General features: G+C 39.2%; 1 protein-coding gene across 8 annotated transcripts in view; it reads left to right on the top strand.

Annotated features, from left to right (window-relative positions):
- The window catches only part of SBF2 (SET binding factor 2), a 317,965-nt gene that overhangs the window by 65,977 nt on the left and 226,334 nt on the right, over positions 1-25,654 (top strand). The window lies entirely within an intron of this gene.

Here is a 25,654-nt window from a genome sequence, read left to right as displayed (position 1 = left end):
TGAATTCCATAGATTTTGCCCTGCATAAAGTACTTTTCTTTTAACTGTCAGGAATCTCCCACCAACAACTTTATGGGGTGATCCCTGATTCTACTATTATGAAAGCAGGAGAAAAATGTCTCCCCGTACATCCATAATTCAGTCTTTTGCGTCACTCCTTACTAGTAATTTTTCTAAGCTAAACATTCCCAGCTATGTAACCTTTCCCCATAGGGGAGTTGGTACAGCTCCTGGATCATTTTAGTTGCCCTTGCTTGCACTTTTTCAGTTCGACAATATCATTATTTGGGTGTGATGACCAGAACTGTACACATTATTCTAAGAGTAGCCTCACCATAGAGTTGCATAAGAGGATCTTGTCAGTTTCATTTTCAATTCCTTTTCTATTTAGGAACAAAATGGAATTTTCCTTTGTCAAAGCTGTCACACATTTTTCTCAGATGTCTATCATAATCTAAGTATCCTCTGCTAGGCTTCCTGTCCTCCCTGCCCCCCACACCTCACTTAAATTGTTAGATTGGCATGCTGCAAAATTATTTCTAATAATACTCTGGACACCACATGGGGCAAGTATGTGATATGGCATTTGTGGCTCAGATTCCATCCCTGTTTTATACCCAGTGCTTTGGTCAGGTTATTCACCTCAGAGCCTCACCTGTTTGCATTCTGGGAAATTAATTTTTTGTGATTTTCTGACATACTGCCATCTTGTGAATGGTTGGATTCTCCTATCACATTTCATGAGAGTGGCAATTGACCCAGAAAGCTTTGAAACTCTTGGTATAACCTCTAGATTGGTTTTTAGGTGGGAAGCATAAGACAAGATGCTTATTGTTCTAGATTGCCCATTGTAAGAATGGCTGAGGGTCTCCACTTCTTACAAACAAGATAACATTGTGATGTCAAGATGTATAACAAGGGCAGAGGCAGGCAACTGTGGGCAGATATGTGGAACAATGTGCACTTGTTTTGTTTTTTATTATACTATACTCTGAGAACATATTTTCAGTGTCTTGTAAATTCATATTGTCAAGAAAATATTTTTAGAGATGTGATCCAAGAATTTAGTCTAATGAATTCTTGGCTAAGCGAAAGCTATATTATGGAAACAGAATACAGTAAAAGCAATCAATGCTGAAATTATAGTATGTATACTTGCATAGTTGTCAACAACTGAAGACTTTCCAAGAATTCCAAATTTCTTTGCCTTCTGAAAGTAAGCAAGCAGATCAGGGAGTTGCATCATGCTAAGGATGTTATAGTATGTACCAGTTTGTGCTATGTGCAGTCAGGTTGTCTCCAACTTCTGGTGACTCCAATGACTGTATGCCCTTCAAAACATCCTGCCCTTGACAGCCCTGCTCAGCTCTTGTGAACTCAGTGTTGTGGCTTCTTTTATGGAATTGATCCATCCCATACTTGGTCTTCCTCTGGTTCTTCTGCCTTCAACTTTCTGTAGCGTTATTGTCTTCTCCAGTGATTCTTGAATTCTCATGATTTGCCTGAAGTATGACAGCTTCATTTTTAATGATGCATATTTTAATGTAATTATTTTTTACATTTGTACTCCTTTATTCCATACAATATGGCAAAGATGGTTAACAGTAGCACAATCTACAATACTGTACAAAAACAGCAAATAATGCAAAGGTATCTAAAGTCAAATAAGAGCATGCAAATGTCTTAATGAAAATATGAAGGACTTGCAGGTGTTGAGAAAACATCTACGGCCTCAAGTAAAAATCAGGAGTTACAAAATGAAGGGTGTATATATGGAGTGCTCAAGTCTCTCCCATCCAGACACTTACTTGACCCAAGCTTTGTTAATTTTAGCAGGTTGCAGTATCATGTGCTTGCAAACAATAGCCTTGGGCATGTTGTCTTCATGGGGGACCCTATGACCAGGTTTGCACATCATGAGAAGCCGTGGTGATTTCTTACCCTTGTTTGTCTGTCATGTCTGGACTAAGTCACAGAAGTTTTGCATGGTATATTTAGCTTCCTGAAACCATGAAGAGAAGCAAAGGCCTGTTTTAAGATTTCCACACTTCATACAGGGTCTCTGGTACTCCAGCCTCAAAATCTCCATTTACCACTGTTAGTATAAAAATACCATAGAGATCTCCTACAACCTTCACCTCCCTAGGAATTCTTGTGCCATTACTTGCTTTAATTCTCTTGGCTGAGCAATTTGCCTATCTCCCTGTTTACTTTTGAAAACTGGGAAAATCAGGTAAATGCATGGAGGGAGAATGGGGAAATTCTGGCAAAAGTGTTAATGATTTGATTAAAATTCATGCATGTGCTGGAATGGCTATGTAGCATTGAAGGGGTGCAGGTACACTCGAGGGGGAAGAGGGAGAACACACCTCAAAACCTCAGTGGACCAATCATAATGAGGCTGCTAAGGTCCATAGGGGGCAATAGAGAAAGGAAGGAGATTTTGCTTGCTGGGTCTACTGGGATGCATGGCTGGAGCAGGATAATGGAGCAGGGTGTGTACAAACCATGTTGCTCAGGGAGCCACACATTTGTCTGACAGGTAAGTTTAGGTAAGTTGAAACAACACAGGGTTATTTGCCTTACATATGAAGCCAGCCTATCTGATTCTCTTCCTCCTTTTATAATCATTGTCTTTATGAAAGTACAAGGAAACCATTTCACTCTCAAACTGCAAAAGACTTTGTATTATTTTGCAGCTAGATTGTGGAATGATCATTTTAGCTCAACATTCTCTTTTCATTTATTTATTTATTTTTACTTGGTAGGTTGGCAAGCTCGGGCGGGGGTAGGGGGCTTGTAACAGTATGACCAATGGTTAATTATAACCACAGGCTATATTTATGATTGTCCTGGATTGATTATGTGTGACTGGTTGGATTAATGGAACATGTGAGGGTCTGAGTGCTTGAGAGCATGTTTGAGTTAGAGGTAGGCATTGACAGTGGATAGGAAATTCTGGTTTGCTAAAGATATGTTTGGAAAATTATTACGTAGGAACCCATGGGTATAGTATTTTTATTCCAGTGGTTTTTGGCAGAAGGAAGTGTGGTAAGGAGAGTGAATCAAGATGTCTGAGAAGAATGAATTGCAGATATTTAAGTACCATTCACTTTCTGCCACCTCTGCCATTTGCCATGTACCTGGTAGCTCGTTCACTTGAACCGTCCTGTGCTGCTGTTTAATACCATGTCAGTCCTCAGTAAGATCTCATTCAGTCACAATTTAATAATTGGTGAGAAGGCCAATCTGGCCTGTATTATTGATACTTAAATGGGTGAGCTGAGTTGGGCTCAGCTGTCTCAGCTCTGCCCAAATGGTTACTCAGTTCAGCACCAACACAGGGTGGATGACTTGTGCTTCGAGGAATCATTTGGGTTTGCAGAACTTTTATCTCCCTTAATAGAATCCACTCTACCTTGGAACAGGCCTTGAGGAGGCCATAGAAACAGATGGGAGATTCTGTTGGTATACCCCTCACCTGCTTCCCTGATTGAATTGGCAGAGGTGGTCTCAAGTGTGGTGTTGAAGAAAGCCAGGACAGTGGTCCAACACATGAAGCAGGATATAATGCAAAATGCAGCAGCTCAGCTGTTAGAAAATGTGTCTTTTTAGGATGCAACTCCCTTGCTGAGGGAGCTATCCTGGCTGCCTGTTCATTACTGGGCTAGGTATAATATCTTGCTACTAGTGTCTAAAAAAACTTGGCACAAAGGCTCTTGAAAAAGTGCCCTTCCCCCATACCAAGATCACTGAAGTAATCAGCTAGCATCCTTCTGGTGGTTATGTCGGCACTTATAGCCTGACTGGAGTTCACCTAGAGAAGAGCTTTCAGGCTTAAGGCTCCCTTTTGGTGCTATGTCCTGCCTGTAGAAGTCACGTAGGCACCAACACTATGTTTTGGCACCTACCAAGAATATCTTTATTTCAAGAAGCCTTCCCATGGTTTTATTGGTATTCTGTTTCTTTTTAAACCTATAATATGTTGTTTTAATTCTTTCTATCTGTGCTCTGGAATCTGTTTAGATGTGGAGCTGGACATGAATTTTGTAAGTAAATAAATTAGTAAATAAGCATTCCTTAACATTTTTTATTTCTCAGATGTTTGTTTTTTATCACTTAACTGTTTGATACATACCGCTCCTCTTCTAGTCTCTGCTGTCCAGTTATATAATTTCATTATCCAGTAGTTATTTTTTGGCATCTCTGACTGGTGTTGAGGCCCTTTGTATTATTGGGTTGACTTTGGCTCATGTTCCTTTTTTGTGTTTAACCATTGTACTGTTGTCTGGCAGAAGGCAGCATGAGTGGAAATATCTTGCTTATAGGCATTCCACTTATTTTCTGAAGATGACATTCTGTCAACTCTCCTCCTTCTTCCTGGAAAATGGACAGAACTCTTGTTTCCCACACTTTTTTGGGTGGTCCCATATCAGAATAACACTATGTTAATGGACTTCTCTTATAGTTTGTCTTGACTGCTTGAATGTTTTGGAAATCCCGAGGCTGTGAAGCAGGAGACAACTCTGAGGCCTGCTGTCTCCCTTTCAATTGTGAAAAAACCCAGAGTCGAAGGCTCATTGTCTGTACAAACCCTAACATTATATTAATTTTCAAAGCACCTAATGTCTTGCCTGATACTGTTCTGAAAATTTCAGTAAAGAATTCCAGATCTTCCTCTCCTTCTTTGTGTCATTATTTCAATCAGTATGGAAGAAAAATAATGAAAACCAGGTTGATACATTAAATCATATTCTGAGATGTCTGTAAGTGTCCATACAAAGGACAAAACTAGGTTAGATTCCTAGCTTTCATTTAAAAAGATAATAAAAGGCCCTTGTAGGACAGGAAACAAAATGTATAGCTGCTGTTATGCCAATTTGTTTTATGAGAAACTAGCCTTCACCTGTCTTTCAGTGGCTGAGCTAACATGATAATGCACCTAGTCAATAAACAAGAGGGTGTTGGTTTTAATGCAACTGTTAAAAATAATTCCAACTACAAAAATAATAGAAGGAAAAATAACAGAGGGCATCATATGATTTAGTTGCAATTAATTCCAAAGCAGACAAACAAGTGCATTTTCATGGAGCAGTTGAAACATACCACATTTCGGCCTCCTGAATTCCGTAGGGAAGAGTTTTCCCTGGGGGAAGGTGCCACACCAAGAAGGCCTACCTTGAAGATGTTACATAAAGAGATTGGATGAGTTCACACATAAAGAGATTGGATGAGTTCATACAAGATAATCTAGCCGGGAGATAATCCATTGTGGGTTGTTTGTTTGTTTGTTTGTTTTTTATACACAATACACATAATGACCCAACACATGATTGGATTCATCATATAGCTACTTTATTTCCTCCCCTTCCTTCTTTCCCTTCATTCCTCCAGGCATTATCCCAGGGACACTACAGGGAAGAACAAGTCTCCTCTCTCTGATAACTAAGATCATCAGCTGATTTCAGATCACTGTGGATGTGAGAGTGTCCGTGTTACACAAATCTGAACTGCAATGGGAGAAACTTCCATTCTCTGCTGGGACAATGTATATAGGACTATTCACTACCTTTCTGTAGGAGGCATCCCTCTGAATGTTGCCCCAGCTGTGTCTGGAAGTTTCTCCCTGTTGCATTTCAGGAGAGGGTGTCTATTTGTGCTATTGGGACTTGTTTTTTCTTGTTTGCCCTCATTGCAAACAAGGCTTCTGCCCTGCAGTGTAATGGGGAGAAGAGGGGTGCCCAATCCACTCAAGGATGGACTGGCACCACTGAGTGGATCATCAGCTCCTGTCCTCTGCCCAATAGATCTATTCTGAGGCAAGAGGAAGCGTGTGTGTGTGTGTGTGTGTGGGTGGAGGGGTGCCCAATATGCTTCCAGTGCTACTCTTAAGTTGTCACCAAGTCAGTTGGGCACCCCTGCCTCCTTACCATTTGCCAGTGGAATGGTCTTTCTTTAACTTCTGTACTCCCTCTTCTGCTCTGGAGAGTTAGGTGGAACCTCCAGAACAGATTTGGAAGGTTTGAGGGGAGGGATGGGAGGAGGAGAAAAAGGGGCAGTCCCATCATGTAACCTGACATCCATTGTATTTAAACAGATGTTTTCCATCCATCTTTACAAAGCATTAACAATTCAGGCATTAGCTTCTGTTAGTAGCTTCTTTTAAATAGCTTTAATCATTATAGTGTGTGTGTGCATGCGCACACATGCACTTCTGTAAGTAGGAAGTCTGTACACATGTAACACTTCGTTATTAATGGATTAAATATTTTAGAGAGCAAAATTATGATTAAAGATTCATAATCAGCTTTGTTTCTATTTTGCTTCTGTCTTTTCTGAATTATATTTAATCAGTGCAGCTCTAAGTGTGTCTAAACTGACAGTCTACAACTCTAGGTTGAACTTCCCAATAGTACTTGGGATAAACTTGGGCACATTTGGTTTTATATCACAAATTCCAATTTTCTAGATGAAAACATAATTTTCCTGAACAAAAAAATACACTTTTTTCTATTTTCAAATAAGTTGTCAAGCCAAGTCATTCTAAGGTTTTGAAGTAACCTCAATTTATATTTGTATTAATTGTTTATTCTTTATTTTAATGTTTGTAAGCCATCCCGAGATGTCATGCATAGAGAAAGGCATCTAAAAGTTTTAAATAAATAATACATAAATTTAGTAAAGGTCATATTAAGTGCAGTATTTACAAGATTTCTTTAAAAAGGACAAATAGTGTAAATAATGTGCTAAAAAGAAAATGGGGAAATTTGAGTTAAAGTGAACAATCAGGAATATACAGTGGTGCCTCGGTTCACTAATGCCTTGGTTCACAACCAAAGCGGATCATGAACAAAAATTTCATGAAATTTTTGACTTGGGTTGCGAACTCTGCATTGGGTGGCAACCAAGATTACGACCATCTCCCCACCCCGAGTAGGGAGATGGCCACGATCACAGTTGCGTTTGTGCAGGGAAGACGTGCGTGATCACGGCCGCGCTCCTGCAGGAAAGACAGGCACAATCTCGGCCACCTCCCCCCACCCCAACCAGCATGATTGCAGCCATCTCCCCATCCCCACCCCCGAGTGGGGAGATGGCCACAATTGCAGTTGCGTTCATGCAGGGAAGACATAGAGGAGCTGACGACAGAAGAACTTGCTGAACTCCAGAGTGAGCAGCAGAAGGCACTTGCTGAGGAGGATTCCACTGAGGAAGAGGAAGACAGGGAGGAGGTTAGCAGTGATGTGATACAATCCATTATGAAAAAATGGAATAAGTGCCAGGATTTCTTTGAGAAGCACCACCCCAGCATAACTGTAACAAACGGAGTGTTGAATCTGATGAACGATAATGTGGTCTCTCATTTCCGGAGGGTTTATTTATTTTATTTATTAAAACATTTTTATGCCGCCCCATTCGCCGAAGCCTCGGGGCGGCTCACATCAATAAATCAAAATAATTATAATATAAATTAAAATATAAATATAAAAATAAAATACAACAGTACAGTATAAAATGCAGTGCAGGAAAAAACAAGTGACTATAGACTGATTTTTCACCAAAATTGACCCTGCAGATAAGAGACAAAGAAGAGAGGAAACCCCTGAAAGAGATCTCCCCAATGTCCTTATGGAGGGGGACTCTCCCTCAAAACAATAACTTCCCCCCCACCTAGGTTAGGGTTCTCCACTGTACTGTACAGTACTTTGTTACTTTGTTGTTCTTTGTCACTTTGTTCTTTGTCACTTGGTTTCAGATTTTTCTGATTAAAAAAATAGTTACAGAACGGATTAACTTTTTTTACATTGAACCTTACCGGGATATTTGACTTGGCTCACGACCAAAAATTGGCTCACAACCACATTCAGAGGGGCCAGAACAGATTAACTTTATTTACATTGAATCTTATGGGGAAATTTGACTTGGGTCACAACCAGAGTCGTGGAACGGATTAAGTTTGTGAGCCAAAGTACCACTGTAAATGTTTTCCACCCAATACTTTATACTCCTCTAAACAGTGGGAACTCTTCAGTTGTGAATGAGTGAGAGTGGAGTTCTTGTAAATGCAGTGCATTCTCATTTCTTGTTCCTGGTTGCCATTAGCTTCTCATTCTAAATTTTGACCAAACTCTTCTGTATCATCTTTGGGCCTTTGCTTAAGTAAAAGATTAAACAGAAGAAAGTAAGAGAAGTGCTTGGTTCAACTAAAGGCCTATTTAGTCTAGCATTTGATCAAACATAGGCCAAGTAGGGAAGGAAAGCCCACAAGAGGACATAAATATAATAGCGCATTCCCACTTGTGTTGCCTAGGTGCTGGCATATTGTACAAATTTAGATAGCTATTATGATAAGTAGTTGTTGATAGCCTCCATGAATTTGTCTAATTCCACTTTAAAGTTGTGCAGATCTTCTAGTGAATTCTATAGTTTAACTCTGTACTGTATGTAAGTCTGCTCCTAAACTCCCATCATTCATCTTCAGTAGTTGCAATATTAGGAGGGAGAAAGGCCTCTTTTCCATGCCCGTGCATAATTTTATACACCTTCTTCCCTTTTAAATGAATTCAACAGACCAAGCATGCAACTTTCCTAATAAGAGAGTTGCTCCCAGTCTGTTAATTATTTTGATGGCCATTTTCTGCACATTTTCCTGCTCTACAATATTGTTTTTAGACAAACTGACTGGAACGGTATATACTATTCCAAGTATAGCTGGGTTATAGATCTGTTTAAGGCATTATCATTTGGCAGATTTGTGTTTTATTCCTTTCCTAGTTACTCATCATGGAATCTACTTTTATCGCAGCAGCAGCAGCTCAGTGGGCTGACATATGTATTGAACTGTTCACCCCAGATAAACTGCAGTTATAGCCCTGGACTCCTGTGACAACTTTTAAAGAAAATTTGTACATTCAGTTTTTCTGGCCCTGCAATCAAACTGAACTGAGACAAGATGTTATTCCTGTCCTCCTTCTCAGTGTGGCTCTTGGCAATAGCAGATTTTGAAAGAGTAGGTTCACCCTATCAATGAGCACTTACTTGTTCTTCTGGGAGAAGGAAACAATAATTCCACATTTGTTTGAGGAAGAAGAGTGTGAACTCTGGCTTGTACTATGGAAGAAAAAGTTAAGCATGAGATTAATAGGTTAATATTCAAAATGCATTCCATCTCCTATTGTTCTGTATCATCTTACTCGTAGTTTGGTAATCCTGATACTGAATAATATTGGATCATCATAGTGATGGTACCCAGTTCAAGGTGGATTTGCACATACCTTTACAGTGTGTTGCTTGTAGCTAGGTGCAAGAGTACATGATTGTGCATATCCACTGTTGGGTTATATATAAACAATAGTTGTTCAAAATGTTGGAGTAGTTACATTACTGTTCATGTGTGTACCCTGCTCTGTCCTGCCATGGTTTTTGGTCAAACCGGCTTTTCAGGTTTTTATAACAGTTCAAGCAGGGTATGAAATAAGTCAGGTCTAATTTTCACCAGCACAACCAGGATTCTTGCCCTTCGTTCTGTTTTATAAATGTATTGATCACGTTCTCTCGCTGAAGCAACAGAGACAATGCAAATGTGGTATAGTTTGGTGTAATTGGTTTTGGAATTATGTGCTTTTTGCACATATGTGAAAAAATGAAAGCACTTACTACGTTCTACTGCGGCGAGGATTGCATTTGCCCAACATTGGAAGAGTGAAGAGCCACCTACCGACGAACTGATTTTAAAAAAGATCTTGGACTGTGCCAAAATGGACATTGACTTTGTCTCTGAAGGAGAAAGAAGATACAGGCTTCTATCAAACTTGGAATTCCTTTTATTATTGGCTAGAGAAATGGGACTATGCATAGATTTAAATATGTTTATATGGATTACCATAAAAAGAAAAAATATGGGGGGCTGACCCAGTAGGTCTGATGTTTTTGATGATTGACAATTTTTTATTTTTTTTCTGTTAGGTTTGTTAATTAGTAGAAAATAATAATAAAACTTATTTTTTAAAAAAGCACTTATTCATTTGTTAGCATATGATTCCCCCTCTTCCCAAAATAGTACAAGCTAACCTCTCCTTTTCAGCAAGTCTAGAAAATCCTGTATTTTTTTAAAAAGCACAAGTTGTCTGTATTGGAAGCTCTTTGCAGCCTATCTAATCAACTGCACTTCTGCATTGACTTAACTAATGTTACAGTAACAGCACAGTCCTGTGCATTCTTATTCAGAAGTGAATCCTGTTGAATTAATCTGAATTCCTGGAAACTAAGATTGCATTAAGTTTCTATTGGTGGATTTTCCCCTCCCTGCAGTATCAGAAGAGGAAAACTAGTAGGATTCTATACTCTGTAAGCTTCAAGGCTAAACTGCTATAATATGCTTTAACATGGATTTGTCTTTAATTCTTCTGGTATTCTACAACAACAACAAGGATAAAAGTATCTCTCTAAAAAAGGAAATCTAGTTTTAGAACTACTGTTGGTAGTTTTAAGTCAGTCATTTAATACTGTATTTTTCACTCAGATGCACCTAGTTTTTAGAGGAGGAAAACAAGAAAAAAAAATATTCTGTATCAGATGGGCACATAATCACAGGCACATTCCCCATCGCTTCCCCATGGGCTGCACATCTGACAGATTTACTGCACACACATATTCGCTCTATAAGACGCACAGACATTTCCCCTTACTTTTGAGGGGGGAAAAAGTGTGTCTTATAGAGCAAAAAATACGGTACATTTTAGAGAGGCAGTAAGACTCCAGTGTATGAGCAATTGTCTCTGGAATAGTGAAATTAGAGAATTTTGCTGTTTTTAGGTCTGAATTATTAGATATATTTGAAATTCTCTTAAGATTTTATGTTTGTCTGTCTCATTGTTGTGGAAAGTTTCTGAAAGATCCTGAAAATCAGAAACTATTGCCACAAACTTTTTTTCATGCTCCTACTGTGTGGGTCTGCGTTCTTTTCTTAATGAAGTTATGACATATTGGAACAGACAACTAAGTATCCATAGTTTCTTACAAAAATAGACATGCAGATGTAACAATTTTAAAAATAAGTCTCAATTTTAAATTTTATATTATAAGAATTTAAGAACTTATAATATTACCATAAACACATTTACTTGGAAGTAAGTCTTACTGAATTCATTGGAAATTCTGAGCAAGCAGATATGCATTAAGGCATGACAAAGGTGTTAATATGCTATGCCATGATTGGTATTCACATTTTTCTTTAGGCTAAATGGGATTGAAAGAATTGTCTATCTTACTCATATTCATGACACAAAAGACAATTACAGCAATGCAACAGTCATATGAAATATATTCTAGGTTTGCTACTGTGAGTGTACATTCATCTGCTCTATAATAATGAGTCAGTGAGTCTATCTCTAATCATGTTTTTGTAGTTTTTAATTCAAGTGTGTGCAAGTCCAAAAATGTGCATATGTTTCATGGCAATCAAATTATGTTGCTAAGTAACTTTTGGCAAATATTTTATGTAACACATGTCAGTCTCCTTTTAAATGGAAACTAGAGTTGTTCTGAAACAAGGTTGAAGTTTTATTTCAGGTGCTGTGTTAGTGCCACAGCAGCCAACCATGGTAATTGCTCTTGATGTGTTCTGTAAAGATTTTTAAAAATTACAGAATTACGAGTGCCTACTACAAATACTGATATGTCTCAGATATATCTTTTGATGTTGTGAAAGCTTGTGCTAAACTTGAAGCTAAGTTTCAGATCATTTACTGTTGTAATGGGCTATTAAGTCATTTCCAACTCATGGTAATCCTATGAAAGAATGCCCTCCAAAATGTCCTGACCTTAACAGCCCTGCTCTGCTGTTGTAAATTCTAGGCTATTGTTTCCTTTATGGAATTTACCCATCTTATATTTGGTTTTCCTCTACTTCTGCCCACAGCTTTCCTTAGCATGGTTATTTTCTCCAGTTAGTCTTAACTTCTTAGTAAGTGTCTAAAATATGATGACTTCAAATTCATCATTTTTGCTTCCAGGATGAGTTTTGGCTTGATTTGTTCTAGACGAGTGGTTTTCAACCACCAGTTTGCAGACTGGTGCTGGTCTGCAGGAGATTTCCTGCCGGTCTATGGGGGCTGCATCCCACTCACCACAGACTGGCCAGGGGCTGGCTGTGCTCCACCACCTCTTCCTCTGTTGGCATTGCATTCATGGGGTATGCACCAGTGCCTCCAGGGAGGGAAGAGACGGCTCAGTGGGAGCCATCTGGAAGCCATGCTGCACCGATTTTAATGTTTTGTTCTTTTGTTGGCATTTTTTGTTTCTCTCTGGTTGTTTTGGAGAATTTTAATTTTTTTTGGTATTGTGTTTGGAAACTCATGTACAGAATACTGTATTATGTGTATGGTGCTTTTTGTTTCTGCCTCAGCGGTTCCTCCGGTGGTTTTCCTGTTTTTGCTGGTCCCTAGCTGTAGAAAGGTTGAAAACCACTGATCTAGACCATCTTCTTCATCTTTTCTGTCTTTCCAAAATATTAACAAAGGTCTCCCCCAGCACCATGTTTCAAATGCTTCAATTTTCTTCCTATTAAGTTTTCTTCACAGTCCGTCTTTTGTATCCTTACACAGTGATGAGGAATGGAATAGCATGAATGATCATGCTACTGCATGACCATTCAATGCTGCCTTTCCAAATTTCAGACCTCCTTAATTTCTTGACTGTAGTCTCCTTCTGAATTGACAGTTGTGCCAGAGTATAAATATGTTAAAATCTTCCATAAATTTCCATAAAAAAATAATTTCTGTTTGTTCATGTTTAACATTGAAGTTGTGTAATTCTTCTGCTGTCATGAATTTTTGTTTTCTTAACATCCAGCTGTAGTCCTTGGGCTAAGCTCATTCCCCCCCCCCCCCAGTTTATATAGGAGGGGCTCCCACCCATTTTTCCCAGGTCTCATTATTATTATTATTATTATTATTATTATTATTATTATTATTAACATTTCTATGCCGCCCTTTGCCGAAACCTCGGGGCGGCTTACAACATGATAAAATACATTGAAATACAATAGTACATAATAAATTACCATTAAATATAAAAATACAAAAAATACATTGATTTACAAATACAAAATTAAAATTATCAGTATAAAATAAAAATATAGGATGAGAAAGAGAAGGAAGAAGAAGTTGCCCAGGCCAGATCATATGTTTTAACAATTGAAATGATGTTTAAATAAAAAGGTCTTTACCTGGCGCCGAAAAACCAGTAACGACGGTGCCAGGCGGACCTCTTTGGGGAGTGAATTCCATAGGTTGGGTGCCACCGCAGAGAAAGCCCTCCTCCGGGTACTTACTCTCCTAATTTCTTTCATGGAGGGTTCCCGGAGAAGGGACTCTCCTGCAGATCTCAGAGGGCGGTCGGGCATATACAGACGTAAGCGCTCATTCAGGTAGCCAGGACCCAAGCCGTTTAGGGCTTTGTAGGTCATAATCAACACCTTGAATTGGGCCCGGGCTTCAATGGGAAGCCAGTGAAGCTGATGGAGGACTGGAGTCATGTGAGCATAACGCCCCGTCCCCGTCAGCAACCTGGCAGCTCTGTTTTGCACCAATTGAAGCGTTCGGACTGTCTTCAGGGGAAGCCCCACGTAAAGCGCGTTACAGAAGTCTAGGCGGGAAGTCACCAGCGCGTGTGTCACTGTCGCCAGGCAGTCGTACTCCAGCATTTTGGCCTTGCAACCAAGGAGGAAGTGGCATTAACATCCTCACCTGCACCACCCTGGCACTGGTCCAAAAGGAAGAAGGGATCGGAACCAAAGGCTGTCGACACCAATGTGGTGTCAATGGGTGGGTTGTGTGAATGCACAGATGACGGTTACACATAAGCAACCTTACCTTCTTTGTGGTCTCTGTGCATCATGCATTTGGGATCTGTGCCTGCAAGGGGCCTGTTGTCAGGAAGATTTTCCTAGCTAAGCTCATTTTGGCAGGAGCTGCCCCCCCCCCCCCCCAATATATATAGGAGGGACTCCAACCATTTTCCCCAGTTTTTTTCTGACACTTTCTTGCCTTGAGGCTAGGAATGAGAATGAGAGCCCTTTTTTCCTCAGCTTTTCATCAATTTTTTAAACCTTAAAATCCTTTCCCCTACTTACTTCAAACTTACTTTTTTCTACATTTCTTATTCATGCTCACTTTTTATCTACCCTTATCCAACTCCCCCCACCAAAAAAACCACCCTTCTGACATCATCTCATTTTTGGACTTCTTACTTCAACTATACCTTTCTTTTCCCTCTCCCCCAGTGGTGCTCATTTAGGTAATGTGTGCAGTGTGGCACACAAATGCCTTATACAGATGGGCATTCACTTTGCCTTTTTTGCCTAGGTGAAGACCACCAGGTGAAGGCTTGCCTTCACTGCCAGGCTCTCAATAAGCTCAGAAAAACCAAGCAGGCCAGCTCAAAACAGACATGGGCTACTGCAGACCCTCCATGAAAAGTGACTCCCACCTTTCATTTCCCCTTTTTATTTTTCAGTATTAACTATTGTATCACTGTATGTCTTCACTAATGCTTGTACCTTGTTAACTTCAGAGCAGAGGTTAACACTAGATTGAAAATTCTGTTTAAAATTACCCACATTAATACTGAAAAGAAAACTGGTATTAGGAGGAGGAGGAGGGAGTTTGCAGGAATGAGATGGTTTAATTAACTTTAATAGGAATATTTCTGGTAAAGATGACATTTTTAAAAAGTAATGAACACAGTTGCAGAAGAGATATAATAATAATTGCCCTTGCCAAATAATTGGTTTTGGAGGAAGAAGAGGTGCTCCCCATGGTAGATTGCACTTGGATTTCTAGGAGTTGAAACTGTACAGTGCATCACATATTCAAAGGCTTGAGGCTTGCATATTCTTTTTTTAACTACTCCCAGTTCAGTTATCATTGATCATGGAAGAGTCCATGATCATGCGTTGTCCACAGGACTCTCTGGTCTACTATTGATTGTAAAACGAAGTCTGCCTTAGAAACCTGACTTACCTCATGCTCGCTCAATCCTTGCCTTTCATGGCATGTTTGAGACCCATTTGGGGACTGACTAGATGTATAAGGAGAATGGTGAACACATTGCTGAGTGGTGATGTTATCCCTACAGCTTTCAAAGTAGTGGTGTGGCTACTCTTGCAAAAGAGATCTTTGTCATCATCCAGTCACAAATACCCTGTTCCTGAGTAAGGTGCTACATAGTAAGATGTTCAGCTGCAGGCAATTTAGAATGAAACTGATTATCTGGCTCCAGTCCCCGTTTTGGGAAGGAATTAACTTTGGAAAGGAGAGTGATGGGGAATATGACCCTATAACTTCTTCTGGATTTCTCAATAACTCTTACTACCATTTACCTTGGTATCCTCCTGGACCATTTCTGGCAGTTGGAGACACTGTTCTGCATTGATTACATCCATTCTTGTGAGGTCATTTCCAGAAATAGCATGGACTCGTACGTCGGCTCCATTGCACCTGGACTATGGGGTGCCACAGGGTATCATCTTGTCCTCAGCTTTATTTACTTATTTATTTATTGGGTTTTTATCCTGCCCCTCTAATCATAAGGCTACCTGGGCAGGTTACAAAGTTTTAAAATATACAAGAAAAACACAACCAAAATTAACAAAAAAAACTAACAATCCACAAGCAAAAACTTCACAGAGCCTTATACAAAACCAATATGAAAGGCACAACAAAAGAGAACAAGCAGATATAAAATATTAAAACCATCAGTCTAACAATTAAAATATTGGGAAAATAAAAAGGTCTTTGCCTGGTGCCAAAAAGAATACAAAGAGGATGCCAGAATGAATCTCTCTGGGGAGCTGGTTCCAAAGTCAGGGTGTGACTGTCAAAAGGCCCTTCTACTTGTACTCCCCTTATTTCCTGAGGAGGGGGCTCCTTCAGAAGGCCCTCTGATGATGATCTAAAGGACACATGTGGGTACATGTGGGAAGAGGCACTCCTTTAGATACCTGGCACCCCATATTATATATGTATTATCTATATGAAGCTTTTGTAAGTGTTATTAGGAAATTTGGAGCAAAGTGTTACTAGAGTGCTGATTGATAGCCAGTTCTATTTCTTGGTGAGATCTGAATAAGAGAAACTGTACCTTGGCTGTTGTTTGGTTGTAGTTATGGCTTGGGTGAGGGCTGAAGCTAAATCCCAAAAAAGAAAGAGACCCTATGGCTTGGCAGTTAATTCCCAAATCCAGGATGGTCTGTTTGCCTCTTCTGAATGGGATTTCACACCCTTAGAAGAAACAGGTATGCAGTTTGGGCATGACTCTGTTTCCATTTTTGTCACTGATGACTCAGGTGCCCTTGATGACCTAGAGTGCCCCTGCTAGCTTCAGTTTGTACACCAATTATGCCTGTTCCTGGATGGGAATATTGTAGTCATTGTGATCTATGCACTGATGATATCATTACTACACTAGTGTACTGTGTTCTGTGTGGGGCTGTTTCAGCTATGGGGGCATAGGTGGCTGGTGTCTGTGTCTACAATACCAAGACTAGTGATGTTGGAGGTGGGTTGGAGGTCTTACTGGCATTCAGGAAAGCCAGAGACAAAGATGAAGTCAAGAACAAACATGGGTCAGGTATTCAGAGAGGCAAGGCAAGTGTCAAAGACAAAGGCAGAGCCAGGAATGACCAAAGTCAGATACCAACAGGGCATAAGAGGTCCAGAAGCAAAGGCTGGATCAGGAACAGGAAAGGGTCAGCTGCTGACTAAGTGGTAGTCCAGAAGTGAAGGCAGAGTCAGAAACATTTGAGGATCTTTTACTGACAAGGCATGGCAGAACCAGAGCTGAGGCAAAGTCCAGAGGCAAGCTGAGATCAGAAACTAGCATGACAAAGCAGGGGCAGGATTAAGTGAGGTCAGAGAAGAAGGAACAGGTACCTGCCAAATTGGGGTCATATTGAAGGCAAAAGCAGAAGCAAGAGCTGTCAGAAGATAAGACATGGTCCAAGGCAGGACTGGAAGCAAGATCAGGAGCATTATGTAGCCACAACAAATGCCTGTGGTTCTGTGGCAAAGCTGAGCAGTGCAGAGAAGCCTTTGACAGAGCCTTCCAGAGCTCCCAGCTGCATTGTGTCATTACAGAGGCTTGCATTCTTGCAAGTACCTACAGGTGTGCTCCCAGTCCTGCAGGTAGTTGTAGACTAACTCTAGCTGCTCATCACCAGGGGGTGCTGTGTTACAGCTTCAGATCCTGTCAGGCTGGCCGTGGGCTTGTTTTAGAAACTGCAGTAAGCACAGAATGCAGTAGTTGGGAGTGCTCACTGGGACACCCAGCTATGCTTATATAAGATCTATGCCAAAAGAACTGCACTGGCTGGCTGTCAGCTACTGAGTCATGTTCAAGGTTATGCTATTGACATTTAAATCCTAACCAATTTAGGGCCAGAATATCTAGAAGGCTGCCTTCTCTTATATACATGCAACTGACTGTTAAGTTCTTCAGAGGAGGCCTTGCTAGTCATTCCAAACTTATCAGTATATTGGTGTGTAATGACAGGCCCTCTTGATGGTGGTACCCACCTTCCTGCAGATAGGGAGACAGAAAATTTGGTAGCTTTCAAACACCTCCCGAAAACATGCCTTTTAATCCAGGCTTACCTGACACATAATTAACCACACAGTTCTGTTTTACTGATCCTGTACTGCTGTATGTTGTTATTGTGATTATATTACTTTTAAGATTGTATTGTAAATACGATTTGAACTGTGATTTTGTTATTTACATGGAAACTGTGGTATAAAAATGATATAAAAATTAAAAATCTAGAGAATTAGGCAGTTACATCAAGAATATTTCTAGGGAGTGGAATGGAGATAAACGCCCTTTTGTTAGAATAGATCTTAATCTTGGTAAACCCATTAAAATTTAGCTTGTGACTGCATACCTACTTAACTTGAGAGTGGTCCTTCTAAAACCCAATGGAATCTGAGTAGATGTATGTAGCTTACCACTGTTTCACTACCATATGACCTTTGCCAGTTTTGGGGTTAGTGTTGTAAAGTGCATTTTTGTTATCATCTTAATTTAATTCATAGTCAAATGGAATTCAGATACTTAGGTAACAGAATAGTTTCACTTATGAATTCACCTAAATAAGTAGGTGATCAAATTTTTAAAGTTTTCTAGGGCTTATATACCAGTAATACATGTTGATATTTATATAGGTGAAATAAAAAATTGTACCTCTTGCTGATTTTTATTACATGTAGTGTTTTAATTGGATATATGCCACGGAGATGAATTCATCAGCATTTGGTACATTTTAACATGCTGTATTGGATGACACTCAGCATAGTTTAACAATTAAAGAAAAATACAGTGTTATTACTAATTCAGCCTAAAACTAAACTAATCCATTATTTCGACTAAACATCATTAATTATATAATATTCTTTTTAAATGGATTCAATTCCTTTCCTTTCCAACCTCCCAAATGGACAGAGGGAACACTGTGGACATAGTCTACCTAGACTTTAGCAAAGTTTTTGGCATAGTGCCACACAACATTCTGATAAGCATATTAACAAAAACTGGACTAGATAGAAAAACTATTAGGTGGATCCAAAATTGGCTGCTGAATTGGATACAAAGAGTGCTCATCAATGGCACCTTCTTAAATTGGATGGAAGTAACTAGTGGGGTGCCACAGGGTTCAGTCCTGAGCCCAGTGCTCTTCAACATCTTTATTAATGATTTGGATGAGGAAGTAGAAGGAAAGAGAATCAGATTTGCAGATGATACAAAACTGGGTGGAATAGCAAACATCCTAAAAGACATAATGAAGCTCCAGGGTGATCTTGATAAACTCTGAACACTGAGCTTAAAGCAACAGAATGAGATTCAATAAGGATAAATGCCAAGTCCTGCACCTAGGAAAAAGGAACCAAATGCACTGATACAACATGGGCAATTTGTGGCTTAACAGAACTGAAAAAGATCTAGGACTAATTGTAGATAATAGGCTAAATATGAGCCAACAATGCAGTTGTTGTTGCTAGTTGTGAAGTTGTGTCCGACCCTTCACGACCCCATGGACAACACTCCTCCAAGTTAAAACGGCAAATGTTATTTTGGGATTTGTAACAGAAGTATTACTTCCAAATCACGAGAAGTAGTTTCCCCCCATACTCCTCACTAGTCAGATGCCATCTGGAATAATGTGTCCAGTTCTGGGCATGAAGATTTAAGAAAGATGCAGAAAAATTAAAAAGGTTCCAGAGGAGGGCAACAAAAAATGATCCAGAGGGACTGAGAGAACTGGGCATGTTCAGCCTTGAGAAGAGAACACTGAGGGAGGACGTAATATCCCTCTATAAGTACCTCAAAGGCTGTCACAAAGAGGAAGGTCAAGATTTCTTCTCACTGATACCAGAGTGTAGGACATGGAATAATCCAAGCTGTGGCAACCCAGATTCAGGCTGAACATCAGGAAAAGCTTCCTTTCTGTCAGAGAAATATGACAGTGGAACCAGCTGCCTAGAGAGGTAGTGTGCTCTCCCACAGTAGAGACATTCAGAAAGAAACTGGACAGCCATCTGAGTGGGATGGTGTAAATTGGTGTCCTGCAACAGCAGGGGGTTGGACCCAATGGCCTTCATGGCCCCTTCCAACTCTACTATTCTACAGTTCAAGAAAGTTGAGTGCTCATGTACATAAAGGTTTGCTGCATGTATCTTGTGATTTTATTTTTCCATTGCATTTGAGTTTCCATGTGTATTTTTTGTGCTTGTGGTTGTTATGTTTTCAGAATGTTTAGTGAACACCATGGGATGAGAGTTTATGACATGTATTATATGACTGCCTTAAAAAAGGGGAATTATATTATGGGAAGCGTTGTAAATACCTATAGTGCAATACTGTTGATGTCTAAGGTTAGTGGTCTTTAAATATTTCACCACTCTTGTCTGTTGCATTCCACAGTGTATCTTATTAAATACTTTTTTCTATGCAATACAGGAAATAAACAATACAGAATGATATAAAGAGTATTTTGAGTTTATGACTGCTACAGCTTTCTGTCTTAGAACAGGTGGATTTTTTTCTTGATGATCTACTCATCAGAACACTGACAGCAAAAACAAGGGTTTGTTTTGGATGTCCTGTTTCTAAAACATTAGACACATTCCTAGAGCATTCCTAGACAGATAGAGCCTTGCCACAGTCACCCACACTTAGGTAACCTCTAGACTCGACTATTACACTGTGCTTTATGTGAGGCTGCCCTTGAAAAATGTCTGGAAACTTCAACTGGTACAGAATAGGGTGGTGCGATTGCTGGTTACCAGTTGAGCTCCAGGACCAATTTAAGGTGCATTTTAATATATAAAGCTCTAAACGGCTTGAGACCAGGACTGCCTGCTCCCATATCTACCTGCCTGACCCCTAAGATTGGGTTCATGGTTCCTTCTGAAGGAGTCATCCTCCAAGGAGGTAATGAGAATGGCTAATAGAAGAGGGGCCTTCTCAGTGTCTGTGCCCCATCTATGGAATAGTCTCCCAAGAGCTGTTCACCTGGCTCCTTCTTTATAATATTTTTGGTGCCAGGCAAAAACATTATTGTCCAGACATTTTAACATTTGATTTTACTTTTTACAAATTTTAATCAAATTAAATTTTATTGACTCTCAGAATTTTAACACATATTGTTTTAACTTCTTACATCACCATCTAACTTTCAGTTGTACATTGCTGCACACAATATATTGGTGTGAATTGTTTCTATTGTTGTTTTTGTTTATAATATTGGTTTCTTGTTATAATTTCACTGATATAGATGTTCTGATTTTTGTGCTGTAATCTGCCTAAAGAGTTCTGTTGAAATAATTGGTTGTGGAATATCAATTCAATGGTAAACAAATAAATATATTTATCCATATGTTTCCTTGGTGCATATTACATTGTTTGCCATCAAATGGGTGGCAAGGCGGCGGCTCGCTCGCTTGGAGATGGTTTTGGACTCGCTGGGAGATCTCTGAGCGAGCGAGCCACCGCCTTGTGCATGCCCACCACTGCCTCACTGGCCCATGCCCACAGGTCCCCCCCCGCCTCACCAGCCCATGCCTGTCACCCCCGCCTTTCAACTACCCCCCTGTTGAAAAAATCTGAGGACCCCTGCTGTAGGTAGACATATATAGGTACTGACATTATGTAATGATTACATCCTGCAGAGCTATAACTTGTTCTGCAGACTATGAGGGATTTTTTTTAGCATGTGAGATTTTAGCAAAGATGGGAGCAGGACACATGGAATGAACTTTGCCAATATTGCAGCATTCTGCTGAATAATGCCTGCTGAAGTGTGCCACAGACTGAAATCTAGATAGCTGCATATCTGTGCTAGTGCCATAAATAATGTTTCCTCCTTGGCAACAGAGTCCTTGAAATTTTGCTAGTAGTTCTAATTTCTTACTTTTTAAATGGAGTCTGTACCCATTATAGTTCTCAGGCAGAACACATCAGCAGTTCCTGTTAAATGCTTAGTAATCATCAAAATTTTGTGAGCCATCCCGAGGCTATGTAGCAAGGGGATGGCATGTAAAAACTTTAAGTAAGTAAGTAAGTAAATAAAATGGTTGTTTCAATGGTAAAGTAGTGGTTGTTTAGATAACAGCATTCTGGGCACCCCGGTTCAAGACAGATGAAAACAAACTGGAAGAGATTCAGATGGCACCACCAAAGATGACCAGGGGACTGGAAATAAAGCCCTATGAAGAGAGAGTGAAAGAACTGGGCATGTTTAGCCTTGACAAGAGAAGACTGAGAGGAGACAGGATAGCACTCTTCAAGTACTTGAAAGATTGACAGATGAGGGCTGGAATCTCTTTTTGGTCATTTCAGAGTGCAGGACATGGAATAACAGGCTCAAGTTACAGGAAGTCAGATTCTGTCTGAACATCAAAAACAAAACAAAACGAAAGCCCACCACCCCTTTCTGATGGTTTGAGTACTGTGACAATGGAACCAATTACCCAAGTATGTCTTGGACTCTCCCACACTGAAAGCATTCGTGATGCAACTGGATAGCCATGTAACAGGGATGCTTTAACTTGGAGTCCTGCTTTGAATCAAGGGGTTGGGACTAGAAGACCCTATTGACCACTCTGCTCTTCTGTGATTCAGTGCTTCTTTTCCTGATACCTTTAACTAATTTATTCTCCATGCATGTGGAGGCTAGGTATGAAGATGTAAAACTGGAAGACATAAGTATAATTTACTTTTAAAAGTATATTTGAAAACTGCAGCCTTGCATGCACATGGACCTGCTAGGTTAGGAGGGTCAGTGAGCTCACAAAGCTCCTTTGTGGACAGGAATTTCTCCTCTTGGAATCAGGGTGGGAAGAAGATCTGAACATGTGTCCTATACTATAGAGCTTTCAGGAAGAAAGTTGCTGATTAGTTGATTCCTTCTTAGTTGAATGAATATTTTATGGAATCCTAAAATATTTACACTGTGGAAAGTGTACAGGACTGTGTTCAGGCATGTATGTCTGTTTTTCTCCTGTCTGCTTTCCTGTCATTTTTGTTGACATCCATAGTGTCAACAAAAAGCCAGAACAATTTAAGTCCACACGAAACGATGATGGCAACTACAAAGCTGACGGAGAAGGAGATACATCTTGTTTCAAAAGAGTGAGTCAGCAACTAGCTATTGAACCTACCAGGCAGAGTTTGTCTCCTTCACAGATGGTAGATTGACCTAGTTCTTAGTAGCACCACTTCAGTGTCTGTTAAAACTACATACTAGAAAAAATTACTTCACAGTGAAAGTTCTTCATTCTGGCTGCAGTCAAGTACTTGCAGAGACTTGTTGACATCTTGAAATGTCAAAGACACAGTGTTGGACTGATTTTCATATTGACTTGTGAGTTTTGTATTAAATTTTACCTCCTTTTCCTAAGTTTTAGTAGAATTTGCAAGATCTTTCAGGAGAGGGGGGAAAGTGCATTCCACCCCCCATATTTAGCTATATTCTTTATAGGAAAGATGCTGTACCAATGCCTTTTTTGTTACCTTTGTAGCAAAATGTTTTCTGAAGTAGAAGCATTTTTCTTCTAAACTAAATAAAATATACCAGCAGTTTAGAATCAACACCAGCATTTCTAAACTTTTGGGAAATAACTAAATTATGATGTGTTGGAAGAAACTAGACTCTAAAACATGTACCAGAGAAGAACGCAACTAAAGTTACATTTGCATATGCACAGCTGTGCACAACTCTTAATACAACTGGATGTGAAACCCATTATGCTATCAGTTAGCAAGCATAATGGACAATCAGTTGCACAATGGAAAGATTCAGTGGAATTCCACTAGCACTATTTGATTTTGCAGAATAACACTGTTGGATACTGTTCATTAGATGACGTTAGAGGTATTCTGTATATAAAAATAAGAAACTGATATTAAAAATGATAAAAAATAAGAATGTCAATTTCATTCTTTTAAAATTTTGCCATGACTTTATCTGGAATGATATCTGAACGAACAGCCCTTGAAAAATTAGCAGTATTGTTTATTTTCCTATATTTAAGAGGAACCAATAAAAACTAATGCCCTGGAAAAATAAACCACAGTTTGAAAAACAACATAACTTACTAAGTTTGAACACTTCTATGAAGATGTTTCTTAGCAAGCTAAATTCCGTTGGTAGAAGCAGCTTTATCCTAAATCAGCTTTTTCCAACTTGACATTTTCAGATCTCTGTCATGACAGACTATAATCTACAGAGACTACAATCTCTGTCATCTGGGTAGGGATTATGGTAGGGTGCCCACGTGGGAAAATCTGTATTTTTCTGTTGCCTGTTACTTCAGTATGAATTGTATGTATATGTGTGTGTCTGTGTAAGATCTCAGTTTATCTAATTTTCAAGTGCTATCTCCTTTTTTTAAAAAAAGGTTACATTTAATATTAGTCCTGCTTAGAGTACTCCTACCAACATTCTATACAAATTAGTGACTACAACCTTATGCAAGAAAGTTTTAGCGGAGATTTATTTCAGCTTTAATTTTTCGGGCCACTCTACACATTACAGCCACCACCTGTGGTCACTCAGACTCAAAATATGTGGCATATCATGGGATTGGAGTGGTTGATGGGAAGAGACGTGCCAGTGCAATTGTCTCCTGTAGACTGACATAGCGTAGAGGAAATCACCTTGACTCCATAGCAAGTCCCATGAATGAACAACGTATTCAATTAATTATTTTTATACCCTTCCTTTTTCGTGCAAGAACTCCAAGGCAGTTTACATAATCCTCTTCTCCATTTTATCCTCACAATAACCCTATGGGGCAAGTTAGGCTAAGAGTAAGTTACTGAGCAAAGTTACCCAGTATGTTTCAGTGGAGACTAGAACCTGGAATCTCCAGAGTCACAGTTCAACACTGTAACCACTATACTACAGTGGCTCTCAATGGTGACATTTGATACATTAGATAGGAGTGTGTGTACTTATTACATAACAAAGTAGAAACATTAGGAGTACATTAGGAGTGTGTGTACTTATTACATAACACAGTAGAAACCAAAATTGATGGAACTAATCTATTTATTTAATTGTTAGAAAAGAAATGAATGGCAAAGTGTTAAACAAGTTCATTTCCTAGAAAAATCAGGCCTGATGGAACTATTTTAATGTATTTTTAATGGCATACTAATAAGTCATGAATTATGATTGATCATGAAATACCACAGAGATTAATAGTTGTGAGAATAGATCTTGAGAACATCCTGAAATATGTTGCTCATCTTTCTTTGCATATATCCTTATTAGGAAAAAGGTAAGTGCTATGAAAGTGTAAGTAAAATACATTCCATTTCAAGAGCTAATGCAGTTAACATATTAGTGTTAATGTTGTAATAAGATTATTAAACATTGAGCCATATCATTATTATGTACACCCAGTAATGACTCATAGTTTAAAATATGCTTTCATTTACTTAATTAGTGATTCTTAATTCTTTAAAAGGAAAGATTATAAAATAAGATTATTTGCATTGACTGCTTGGTCATAGTAATAGTTAATGAACTTGCAAGTTAGAGAAACAGTCATGGAACAGATTCATTAGTAGTGGATTAAGGTTTTAAATTCAACCTGTACTTCAGGTCTAGGGATTTAGGTGTGGCTCAGTTCACTGAATGTATCATTAAAGTCCATCCTTATTGTCGAAATGTTATAATGAAAAGCCCACAAACTATTCATTATATCCTACATGAATCTACTGCACAAATGGCTAAATATCGACCACTGCTCAAAATAATTATACAGAATTGATCTATAAAATCAAACTTGTATTAAACTACTAACACATTTGATACTTCTATTTAATTCAATATCAATACAAGCTCTCCCCATCCAAAATAAGCAAGTACTTCTAGAAATATTTCCTTTCTTCTGCATGGTATCTGTCTCAAATATACGGGTTGTGCTCCTGTACAGAGAAAACAATCATTTGGAACATTCTAGAGCTAAATAGAATTGATGTGGGAGCCCCGCCCATCTTGTCTGCACATACTTCAGGTGCACTTCCCACTTGCCTCTCAATTCCATTTCATCTGCTGCAGCAACCAGCAGCATCTTGAACATTCTCCCTT

The sequence above is a fragment of the Varanus komodoensis genome, unplaced genomic scaffold, assembly GCF_004798865.1.
Source record: "Varanus komodoensis strain SLA01 unplaced genomic scaffold, ASM479886v1 scaffold16, whole genome shotgun sequence".
NCBI classification, from domain to species: Eukaryota; Metazoa; Chordata; class Lepidosauria; order Squamata; family Varanidae; genus Varanus; species Varanus komodoensis.
Note: the sequence above shows the minus strand (reverse complement) of the source record. Positions and strands in the feature narration are given on the sequence as shown.